The sequence below is a fragment of the Rattus norvegicus genome, chromosome 2, assembly GCF_021556685.1.
Source record: "Rattus norvegicus strain SHRSP/BbbUtx chromosome 2, alternate assembly SHRSP_T2T, whole genome shotgun sequence".
Taxonomy (NCBI): Eukaryota; Metazoa; Chordata; class Mammalia; order Rodentia; family Muridae; genus Rattus; species Rattus norvegicus.
Window position 1 is genome coordinate 34,214,702 of NC_141535.1, and position 12,246 is coordinate 34,226,947.

At 41.5% G+C, this 12,246-nt stretch overlaps 1 long non-coding RNA gene across 1 annotated transcript in view; it reads left to right on the plus strand.

Annotated features, from left to right (window-relative positions):
- Positions 1-4,943: 4,943 nt before the first annotated feature.
- The window catches only part of LOC134485829 (uncharacterized), a 167,753-nt gene continuing 160,450 nt past the window's right edge, over positions 4,944-12,246 (plus strand). Inside the window, exon 1 of the long non-coding RNA XR_015673835.1 lies at positions 4,944-5,029. This is a non-coding gene — a long non-coding RNA (uncharacterized LOC134485829). The remainder of the gene's footprint in view (positions 5,030-12,246) is intronic.

Here is a 12,246-nt window from a genome sequence, read left to right on the forward strand (position 1 = left end):
ACTGGAGGTCAGAGAGAGAGAGAGAGAGAGAGAGAGAGAGAGAGAGAGAGAGAGAGAGAGAGAGAGAGAGAGAGGACGGCATCTCAAACAACAGCAAAGGAAGGACACTTAGTGCTCGTAGCAATCAGATGGTTTCTTCCTTCACCCTTCAGGGCTGTGTCCAAGCTGGCACTTAGAGAACGATGTCTAAGTTGCACTAAGTTCCACGCCAGTCACTCCTGGGTCTCCTTCACTTTCTCCATCTATTATTCCTTGGGTGGAAAAACCCAGGGAGTATCTGTGGTTCCGATGGGTTCCTCTTACCTCTCCCACTCTGTGCTTCCTGGGCACTGTCTGGACCTTCTGCTTTGATCTAGCTGTGTACGATTATGAGATTATGATTTTCAATGTGATTTCCTACCCCTATTCTGTAATTGTCAGATTTTTATTCCCTCATTCTTTCAGGTATTTGTGGAATACATTTCAAATTATGCCTGGGGAATTAATTTCTGCATTTGTCATATGCCTTTCTACATTGTCCTTGCAAATGCTGACATAAATGCATGCCATGTCCACAAATGAGTAATTACCCTGTATTAGCAGATCTAGGATATATTTGGGCTGGAGAACTCTAAACTGAATTTTTTTTCCTTCTCTTTACCGGGATAGTACTCATGATGTAGTTTGAGTTTGTATGTTTTCTAAAGTATGGAATCATGCATGATTATACAAATGATCACACGGATATGCTTTGATTAGATGTTGTGTCAGCTAGAGGTTAGTGAGGAAGCATAAAACAGTTTAATCTCTCAACAGATGCACTGTTCCATAGAACTGGTTGTGCTGTTAGAGTTATAATCAAGACACTGTTGAGGGGGTGAGAAGCGTCTCAGAGTTTGGCAATGGCTAACAGCTGTTTCAGACCTGGGGCAGGCATACCACATGGGGAGGCCGGGATAATGGAGCTGTAGTTGGGGCATCAGGGAGAACAGGGAAGTGAGAGCTCAGAGGAGCTGCTTGTTTTTGAAATTGGGGGTCTGCAGGAGCACTGCAGGACACTCCCGGGGCAAAGAGAAAAAGGATGGACAACTTAGCTTCTCCCTTTCTCCCGCCTTGGTCAAGCTTTCTAGACTCCCATAGCCTAATTATACATGGAGTCACTTATGTGCATGAGATCCAGTTCCCCAGTACACACAGAGTAGGCAGAGGAAGTGGAGAGAGTAGGGCTGAGAGCTAAGAGGTCGATGGTGCACAGATGTGGTCAGCCATACTGAGAAAAGTATGTCGGTCAGCTCTACCCAGCAAAGGAACTTCACACAGGCCCTTTCTCTGTGATCTTGCCAGTTCACCATATGTCATTGTCTGCCTCAATGATCCTTTCTGAATAATGACCCCTAATTCTTACCAACGAGGTCTAACTCTCCAGGATTTTCCTCATTCGAATTTCCTTGATAGCTCAGATGCAATCATTTGCTAACATGCCTCTTAAAAAAAACTGATGCTTTTTTCTTGAAATTTTTTTGAATTTTTAACTGTTTGGTTTGCATGTATGTATGTATGTATGTATGTATGTATGTATGTATGTATGTTATGGACAGTTGAAAGCTGCCATGTGCTTACTTGGAATGGAACTTCAATACTCTGGAAGAGCAGTTAGTGCTTTTTTTTTTTTTTGTTTTTTTGTTTTTTTGTTTTTTCGGAGCTGGGGACCGAGCAGTTAGTGCTTTTAATTGCTGGGTCAACTCTCCAGTTGGCACAACTTTAGAGCAATGGTTCTCATCCTTCCTAATGCTGCAACCCTTTAATACAGTTCCTCATGTTCCTCAAGATAAAATTATTGTGTTGCTACTTTATAACTGTGAATTTGCTATTGTTATGAATCATAATGTAAATATCTGATATGCTGGATATCTGAAATGTGACCCCTGTAAAAGGGTCATTCAACCCACAAAGGGGTCCACTGTGTTAGAAGAGAGAAAGGAAGCAAGGTATAGGATGTCCACATATTATGCTACAGATACTAATCTGGGAACTTTGTGGAGTGTCTCTCAATGTGTAATCCTCAGGTACTATTCCTGTGCTTTGGTAAGATATTGACTGAAACTCAGCAGGGGAGGGCATCTGTTTTAAGGTGACACAGTGGGGGGTTGGAATTGGAGCCAGGTCCATGTGACACTGACCTTGTTACTGCAACACCATATTTCCTCTTGGCTTTACTAATGCTTAGAGAAAATAAATGATTTATGGACTGATGAGGTGTTTTACTAGTGGACATGATGAACAGGTTCAGGGGATAGTAACATTCTATCCTTAAAACTTATTTCTATCAGAATTAATCTCTTTTTGCTTCACTGGGCCATCTTAAGATTAATGAGTTCAAATCCCGTGAACGAAAACAACTGACGGATCAAATTAAGGGTCCTGAAATTGGAAGACCAGAAATGAGGAAGGATTTCTATTTTATTAACAGTGGTAAGATAAGTGTGGCTGACACTAGGTGTTGTGCAGATGGCTATGTTTTCCACTACAATAGAGTTCTCATGGTGTCTGGCATCTTGACTTTTCTTTTCCTTCTTCCTTCCTTCCTTCCTTCCTTCCTTCCTTCCTTCCTTCCTTCCTCTCTTTCTTTCTTTCTTTCTTTTTGGAAAGGTCTTAGGTCTTAGGTTTAGCTCTCAAGTCACTGCACATCTAGGTATTTTGGATGTTGGCTTGGTGGACGTATTGGGCAGATACTGTGATAGCTTCAATGTATTGTTCTCCTTTGTCAAGTGCCAGCAAGTGCTATGGCTATAAAGGCAAGGAAATCATTCCTCCAAGAGGAAAGAGGATAGAAGATGAGGTGTGTCCATTTGTCAAGCATGTGTGAACTACTGAGAACTTTGGATGACCAATATACTCGTGTTTAGAAGTTAGCAAGGGAGGGCTCCCCAACCAGCCACCTCCCCTAGCCATGTGTGGGAAAACAATTGGGAATCTCCCTTTGATGGGCAAGGATGCTGGACCTTCAGGTGGAGATAGGGCTCATTTGAGCACGTTGTGGACTGCCTTTAGGGATCCCTGGAGGAGACTGAGACTTTAGATGTGCCTTTTCCTTCTACACCTCCTTGGTCTCAGGAAAGTCTGATGACGTATGTATTTTTCCTCATTTTAGCATCCTGCTGAATGCTTCCATAAAAATCCAGGTTTACCTGTGGTACTGGTGGGCTAAATCTTTTTTTTTTTCATTTGTAAAACCCAATACCATAGTTTCTGTAATTTACCCCTTTGCCTCTCTCCCAGTCTCCATTGCTGGTGAGAAAGCTTCTTCACTCCATCGCCAGACACTTAACTGTCTATTATCCGGACCATCTGCTGCAGATTTTTCTGTCTTATTTTAAGATTTTAATGAAGCTTTTTAAAATTTGTTCATTTTACATCCCGTATCCTAACCATTCCATTAAGGACTCAGCTCAGATTTCCTTGGCCATCTGGAAGAAGATTGGATCAATCTCATATATATTATTGATTTTGGAACTGACTCATAACTTTTTTTGAAGATTTATACAGTTTTTAACTCATTGATCATGGTCCAGAACATTCTAGCCCACTGCTTAAATTTTATTCACAATATGGTATTCTCTTGCTGCAAAAATATTTTATATAGCAAATTTTATTGATCTTGATTTGGTTATCCTTAAAACTGTTATGATGGCAAAGCAGGACAGAAGGATATTATCAGCTAGGTATCAATATCAAAGATTAAACCCCCAGAGCTTTCTAGTCTTCTCTCACTCAGTTTTTAAGAATTTGTGACTTTGAATTTGGCTGAACACATTTCTCCCTTTCTCTCTTTCACAGTTTTTTGCATGGGTTTTTTTTAATTTTTATTTATTTTTATACTTTTTTTTTAGTCCAGTCATTTACTCCCTTCCTGGTTGACCCTCCCGGAGTTCCTCATCTCATTCCTCCTCCTCCTCCCTGTCTCCAGAGGATCTCCCTCCCCACAGGCCTCTCCACTCCCTCAGGCTTCAAGTTTCTGGAGGGTCAGGTACATCTTCTCCCACTGAGGCCAGACCAGGTAGGCCTCTCCTCTATATGTGTGGAGGGCCATGGATCAGCTTCTGTGTGCTGCCTACTTGGTGGCTCAATGTCTGAGAGATATCTGGGGTCTAGGTTATTTGAGACTACTGGTCTTCCTATGTGGTCGCCCTCCTCCAACTTTTCCCTAATTCAGCTCTATGGTTGGGTGTAAGTATCTGTGTCTGTCTCAGTCAGCTGCTTTTTGGGCCTCTTGGAGGACTGCCATGGTAGGCTCCTGTCTATAAGCACACTACAGCATCAGTAATAGTGTCAGACCTTGGTTCTCTAGCCAGTAGTTTTCAACCTGTGGGTCATAATCCCTTTGGGGGGTGCTAACTACTTTTTTACAGGAGTCACATATCAGATATCCAGCATATCAACCTTCCTAATATTGAGACCCTATAATACAGTTCCTCATGTGACTCTCTGACCATAAAATTATTTTTATTACTACTTTATAACTGCAATTTTGTTACTATTATGAATCATAGTGTAAATATACAATGTGGAACCCCACCAAAGGGCCATGAACCACTGGTTGAGAACAGATGCACTTATAGTAAAGATGGTAAACCCTAAGAGTGTTGAGGCCTTCTGCTTTTTACTTATGTCCCTAGAAAGTGTCATCTGCGTGCTCAGTAAAGACCAGGTAAATGAGTATGGCTACCTGCCCGGTGGACCAATGCTAAGGGCCAGAAGTAGGAAGCCTTTGGAAGTCTGCGCCCAAGAAGTATTTTCCCTCACAAAACAAAGTTGTCTTTCTAAAGGTTAGTGTTCTTTAATCTTTCCTATGTGATGATTTTTGTTTGTCCCTATTTACATATAAACACAGCTACTTTATTATTTTTTTTAAATAGAGAGATTCTATACAGAAGTCCAAGCCTGATTTATTGTTCTGTTTCCAGGGAAATGTCCCACCCCACAAAAGGCAGAGAAAAGTACAGGAGGAGACAAGACTGTGAAAGGACATGCACTTTGGAGTTGGGCAGAAGTGAGTGTGAGCTGTGTTGCTTCTTCCTGGTAAGGAAGCTTTGTGGCCAGCCCTGAGTCTGTTAGATGACACTGCTAATGAAGACCAGATGAGATGACATTCCATGATACAGAAAGGTCTCCAGGGTCCTGGCTGGCCTAATCCTGACTGCCCCCGCCATGCTTTCCTTCACCAAATTCCACCAATAATGCTATTTCATGGGTTCTCTAAGCCAGTAGTTCTCAGCCTACGGGTTGTGACCGCTTTCACGGTGTGGGGCGGGGAGAGCGGGGTGGGGGTTAACTATCTTTTCACAGGAGTCACATATCAGATATCCATCCTATCATATTTACATTACAATTCATATCATCAGTTGCAGAATTACAGTCATGAAGTAGCAGTGAAAGTAATTTTATAGTTGGGGGTCATGAAAACACAAGGAACCACATTAAAGGGTCACAGAATTACGAAGGCTGAGAACCACAGCTTTAGGTTCTAAGCTCCTATGCATCCCCCACAGGGGATCTGCACACTTCTTTGTACTTCTCCATTCTTTTACCAGTCAATTCTTAGTGATGCTTTAGATCTCTGCCAGAGTATCACTATCTGAAAGAAACTTTCCCTAGTCTCCAGCTAAGTGGAATCCCCGATGAAGTACAACATGAACATTATAAGACTCCGTCTCATAATTGTCAAAGCTAACAATGGTGTAGTCAGTCACTAACACACTCCTTCCAGAATGTCATATAAAGTTGTTTACTCCCACCCCATTTTTCACAACTGCTTTTTACTTTTTAAAGTTTTGCATGGGAAAGTAAGAATACCGGAAAGAGACGAGGGCCTAAATGAGTGTACCCTGACCTCCTGCAACTGTCTGAACATTTCTCCCTTGGCTATTCCTTTGAATTCCACAGTTCTCTTCTCTCCTGCTGTAACAGAACCCTACAGAAGCTTTGGAAAAGAGAAGATAGAAACTTAAGGTAGCCTGGGTTCCTTTCATCAGCTTTTTTAATGCTTTCTGGGTGATTTTAACATGTAACCAGGGTTGACAACCATTGCTCTAGGAAAGGATTTATTTTGAAAAGACTTTTAGTTTGAGTGTACAAAGTTCTTTATCAGTTGGAGTAGGTGAAACAGCTTAGCACTTAGCAGAATTTCTGCACTGACTATGGTCCTGAGGATGCACTGTGGTCCTGAGGATGACTGTGGTCCCAAAGAGGGGAAGAAAGCTGGTAATGTTTTGGATGTGTACCAGGTGGTCATGACGAGGTGGGGCCCTGTGAAAGCAAACTCCATCTTCTTCCACACTCTGCTGAGGGCAGGGTTTGTCTAAATGTGCTAGGACTCTTGTTATTTTCAGGTAGTGAATAACATAGGGTATTTGTGGATGTGCCTTTTCCCTGACAGAATGTTGGATGGGATGGCTTTAGTGTGGCAACAGCTTCCAGGATTGGCTCTGGAAGGTACATGGAGGAGAGTGGCTTGAATGTGATACTCAATGCCAGTTGGCAAAGATCCTGGGGAAAAGTAAGCAAGATTTAGCTTCAAAGAATGAATTAGTAGAGTCTTAAAAAGGAGGGAAATGGTAAAAATATATATATAGAATAATAATTTGGATATAAAAACTCTCTGATGCTAAGTTTTAAAACAAGGCTTGGTATTTTCTGGCCTAAAGGCCCAAGCCTGCCAACCACCCATTTTGTACAGCTTGTAACTAAGAATGCATTTTATATTTTCAAATGGCTGAAAATAATCAAAAGAAGAATTATATTTCATTGCCTATAAAAGGTATATGAAATTCAAATTTCAGCGTTCATAAAAAAATATTACTGGAACACAGCCACACTTTATCCATTTGTGTGTTACTGCCCATAACTGCTTTTGCTATACACAGGCAGAGTTGAACAACTGCTGTAGACCATGTAGCCCACTAGGGCCCACCTATTTACTGTCTGGTTCTTTACTGGTACAGCCCGCTGATCATTGTGTTAAAGAATCAAATAAAGATCTTACTAGAAAGATTAACCACGAACAGTGAAGAATAGCAAAGGAAGAAGAGAAGAGGGCAAAGAAAATTCCGGTTAGATTGCTAAGTACACTATACAGTTTCTCCACAATCCCAGGACAGAGTTAGGGTCCTAGCAAAGCACAGGAATGACCTTGGAAAATTGAAATACCTGGAAAAGGATGATGCAGTGGACTGCTTGCAAAGTGAGAGCAATGGTGACCAGCCATAAAATACTTCATAGGCTTCTAGCAAAGAAGCCTTTGTCACCTCTAGGCCTGAAGAGTTGGAAGAAGAGAGAATTTCCAGAATCCATAATATAGGAATGATACAGACAGGTCAACCTTCAAGAGCAGTAGTAAGCGTAGGTAAAGGACATTGCTATTCATACAGGACTCATGGAGACCACATTTTGCCCCCTTTCTAGTTTCCCAATAAAATAAGAACCTAATGGAGACAGCCCCAAGTGTCTGCTGAAAACAACTGGAAGCTTGCAGAGGGATTTTTTTTGGTGCCAGTTACATACCTCAACGGAGCAGAAATAAGGTTAAGGAAGGGACAAAAGGGCCTGTAGGCACAAACAGAAGCTGCCTTGCATAGGTGGGTACCACAGTCACTATCAGCCCCACTTTCTCAGAGTTTTATATGTGATGGAAGTTTGGCTCTGATCCCATGAACAATTTCCACGGGTGGGATTGAATCTGACAGCATCAGATTCCAAGAGCTGCCATATGAACCTTTATTCACATAGGGGACATGGATCTGTAAGAAAATTTAGTTTTATTTTTTCCAGCTCAGGAAGGTCTTTGACCATGTAGTTAGCAGCAGGCCCTTTGGCCACTGCATAAATAGCTCTTCAATAGGGACCGATTATGCCCTCGAGGTTATTTCTCTCTTCCCTGAGTGATCACTGTTATGGATTGAAAGTTCTTTATAGTGGACAAACCTGGGAGGGAATATGTACTCATTACAAATATATAGGAATTAGAGGCTTCCAAGATGGCTTGGGGGTTAAGTGTGTGGCGGTTGGTTTCCAGCCCCCAGATCAGCTGGCTCTTAACTCAGCCTGAAACTCCAGATCTCAGGCTATCTAACAACGCTTCTGGCTCCCAGACTTCTGAACTCATATGCACAAGCCCCCATACATGCATATAATTAAAAATAACAGCTTTTTCCTTTGAGACAGGATTTTTTCTTTGAGAACTATATAGCTTTGGCTGTCTGTATAAATAGATCAGGATGGCCTCATGTGTCTGTTTTAGAGTACTGGGATTAAGGTGTATGTCATCATGTCCAGCTTAAAAAAAATCAATCTTTAAACACACCAAAATCTGATGCTCTGGTTTTCCTTTTTCCCCCATTTCTTTAGTTTTTTTTCACTTCAAAGTTGGTAGAGAAGTCCCACCGATATTCTTTTTTGATGTACTACTCAGCACCCCCCTTATGTGATATCTTTTATTTAATGTCCTATTTCAGTTCAATGGTCACATCCCATAGTCTCTTTTGTCTTTCAAACTCATAGCCTTTAAGCAGAAGGCACAAAGGCATACCTTGGGCTATAGCCTTTATTATTTCTGTTCCTTTTTTGTTTTTAAGTTGGTCTGAAAGGTATGGGAGGTGGTGCCAGTCTTGTATGAAGCAGCAGAAGTGGACAATAGTGATGGTGGTCAGGGGTAACTTGTGACCATGTCCTCTCCTTTTCCCTCCTCCCTCCTTTCTCTTCTCCCTCTTTTTCTCCCTCCCTCCCTCCATTCCCTCAATCTGTTCCTTCCTTCCTTTCTTCCTTTCTTTCCTTTTCTTTTTAATTTTTTATTAAAATATTTTCACCCAATATATTTTGATTATATTTCCCCTGCTTCTCCTAGATTATCCTTACCAACCAACTTCATATTCTCTGTCTCTCTCAAAACATCCAGAAAAATAATAACAAGTAAAAACAAAACAATCAATTTCAAGAGAAAATAGTACAAAAAAATGCCAAAACAAAACAAGACGTGTGTGTGTGTGTGTGTGTGTGTGTGTGTGGTGTGTAAATGTGTGTGTAAAATGAAGTCCTTTTATGTTGGCCAACTACAGAGCAGCCTGTCCTGGAGTATGGCTGATATATACAGAGACATTCCTCTTTGCAGATCTGCCCTAAATGGAATGTTTGTTTGTTTTTAAATCAAATATCTCCCCTAAAACTCAAGGACCTATGTGGAAGAGGAGGTGGGAAGATTTTGAAAACACAATGGCTCCTCTTCTAGACACAACAGATTGATACAAATATATCAGAGACTGTGACAGTGTGTCTCCTTCCTCTCTCTAAACTTGCATGCTGGACTGGTTCCTTAGCTCCTCTTACAATCACTCCTGATTTCTTTGAAGACTCCTTAAAAAGCAATCTTTACAGTTAATAACATGTACAAAGTGAAGATGAACATTACTATGTTCCAATGATCAAAGACAAAGTTTCCCACAGCCTGCTAGCCCATCTGTCCTGAGCTGGGTCGGTGTGGCTCCTCCTGTGGACAATGATAATGGATGGCTAGGACGATTTCCATTGCTCCTCCTTGCCACTTCTCTACTATGTGACAGTTGTTTTCCCAAAGTGCACCAGCTCTGTATATGTCAAGCCCAGTTTGATTTGCTTAAGTTTTGAGGAAAGTCCTATAAGATTATCTAGTGGAATTGTTTTCTGCAAGTTAGGTGATGGAAACAGAATTCTAATTATCACACCATTCTAGAGAGTTTTATGAATGAAATGCACACGTAAGCATCAACATTCTTTTTTAATTAAAATTGCATTGATGTGAGTAACAGAGCATTCGTAGGCAGCTGGATAATGGCCGCCATTTGTGGGGAAGGTTAAATAGTATTACTCACAACTCAAAAATAAATATTTTTAGGGGAGGGATGAAATCAAGGTGAAGGGCAGGGAGTGTCTCAGAGTTGCAGTTCCCTCCTGAGCCAGCTGAGGGCAGTTGGTGTGGGAGAGCCATTGTCTATTTTTAGATTCTACTCAAGTCTGATGAATGGTCTTTTCCTTAGGAGGAAAGATATTTGAGGCACTCAGAGGACTCCGTTAGAGGGAAGGCTGACAGAAAGCACTCAGATCGATTTACTTATTGTTTCTCAGCGTGGTCCTGAGACTACCTGAATTATCTGCTGAAAATGAAGATTCTATGTTCCACTCTCAGGCCTCGGAGTCAGGAATCCCTCGGGTGATTCTTCTTACAATAATAGTCTAAAAGTTACCACTCTTTGAGCTTCTGTTCAGGTGGAATGGGGATTAAACACAAAGATATGAGTTGGCCATAGTGTCACATAGGGACTGCCACAGGAACCAGGAAGTAGGGAATGCACAAAGGTCAGTCAAATGAAGACCTCCTCCAGGAGGCTTTTGCTTTACTAGCTGGAATTTCAAAATGGAACTAGATGTGAGGTCGACCTGCCATCAGATGACAGCAACTTTGTCAGCCCTGGGTGTTCACACTCCCCAACCTGAAAGCTTAGAAGCCCCTGTGTGCAGGGACTTGAGAGCTGCTGACTGTGATCTCCAAAATGCCTTCTTTCACTTGGCCGTGGGAAGAGGAGTAAACTCACGATTTCAGTTTTCCCTTCCTCCTTTCTAAACCCACAGGATATTCTCTTGTCAACCCAACAACCAAGTTGCATCCATGTGAGCAAGATCCAGGGCTTTGTCAACACACTTGTTGGACAGAATTGATCTAGATGTAACCTCTCCCTCAGACTTCTTAGTTCATGGTGATAAGAGCATTTCAAGTCATGGACAAAGCCCATAGCACGCGTTGAGAAAAACCAGACAGCTGGGGCTCAAATCGTGTGCACAGGTGGGCTGGAACGCACGCTGTGACTTCCGAGGACACTGTGCTGAGTTGTGGGTTTTGAATTTATCCCGAGGGCAGTAGGGAGCAATGGGAGTGTCTTAAGCAGCAGGATCAATTAGGATCTGATTTGTATTGAGCCTGAGAAGCTCTATGGGTGGGTAGTTAATTGGATCACGTTAACAAGAGAAGCAGAATAGGGCCAAGTTATTTGCTTAGTTGTTTTACTGAGACATGAAGTGCACATTTGGAGGGATTTGACGTGAGGTAACCTGCTATGTCACATGCTGGTCCTGGACTCCATCCTTCTCCCTTGTCCTCACTGCTCACTTTTCTCATGTTTGGGAGGGAAAACAAACAGGATTCTTCTAGTTCCAAGTAGGAGATGGGAAACAAAGTTAGGAGTACACTCATCTTGTGGGATTTTTTTCATATATTCTTCAAAAATCCAAAACCAATCATTACAGAAGAGGCACAAATATTAATATCTTAAGAATGTTCTGGGGGATTTGCTTCTTATTTTCTTCAAAAAGGAGCCCAGGACTAATGAGCTAGAAACCAGTAGGACTGGTTAGCAACCTGGGTCTGCAGGCGCCAAGGTCAAGGGAAACAGAGGGCGTGAGTTTTCTGACTATAACCTTTTATTTAATTTTGACTTATACACCTTAATAATGGTTTACATCACCAAACTATTAAATGAACAAACAGCAGCAGCAGCAGCAGCAGCAGCAGCAGCAGCAGCAGCAGCAGCAACAACAACAACCAAGCAAGCAAACAGAAAAGAAACCAACGAAGTTTAAACTAGCAAGGATAGAAAAAAAAAACAAAAAACAAACAAACAAACAAACAAACAAAAAAAAAAAAACGAAGGCCGAACTCAAAAGAAAAGCAAAAGGAACTGCATCAGACAGATTAAAAGAAAGCCTACACATTGGGAAGATCACTAAGCATTATGAACTCCAGTGATAATTTTTAAGAAGAAAAAGTGTAAAGAGATCTTGGATCTTACTTACTTGGTATTGTATGAGCTACTATCATGGGGGACCTAGGTTCCCACTCTGGAATAAGGGAGATATCAGTATGAACTTGATGGTGAAAATTCTTCTTTATTTTAAATTCTAAATGATTAAAGTTGGTATTCAAAGTAATGGATTTCGTTATGGCATTTTCATACATGTCTGTCACTGTACTTTCGTTCTACTTCATCCCATCCTTGATTACCCTCCCCAAGTCCCTTTTCCCATCGCTTTCCTTTCACAGGCGTCCTCTCAGTCCTGCCCCCAACAGGCGACTCTTGCCTGAATTAGTCATTGTTCTTAGTCAAGTTCTTCTCTATTTCTAAGTCCCGCCCCCACTTATTAGTTGATATTATTCAGTAAAAAAGAGTGTTTCTTTTTCCTTCTTAC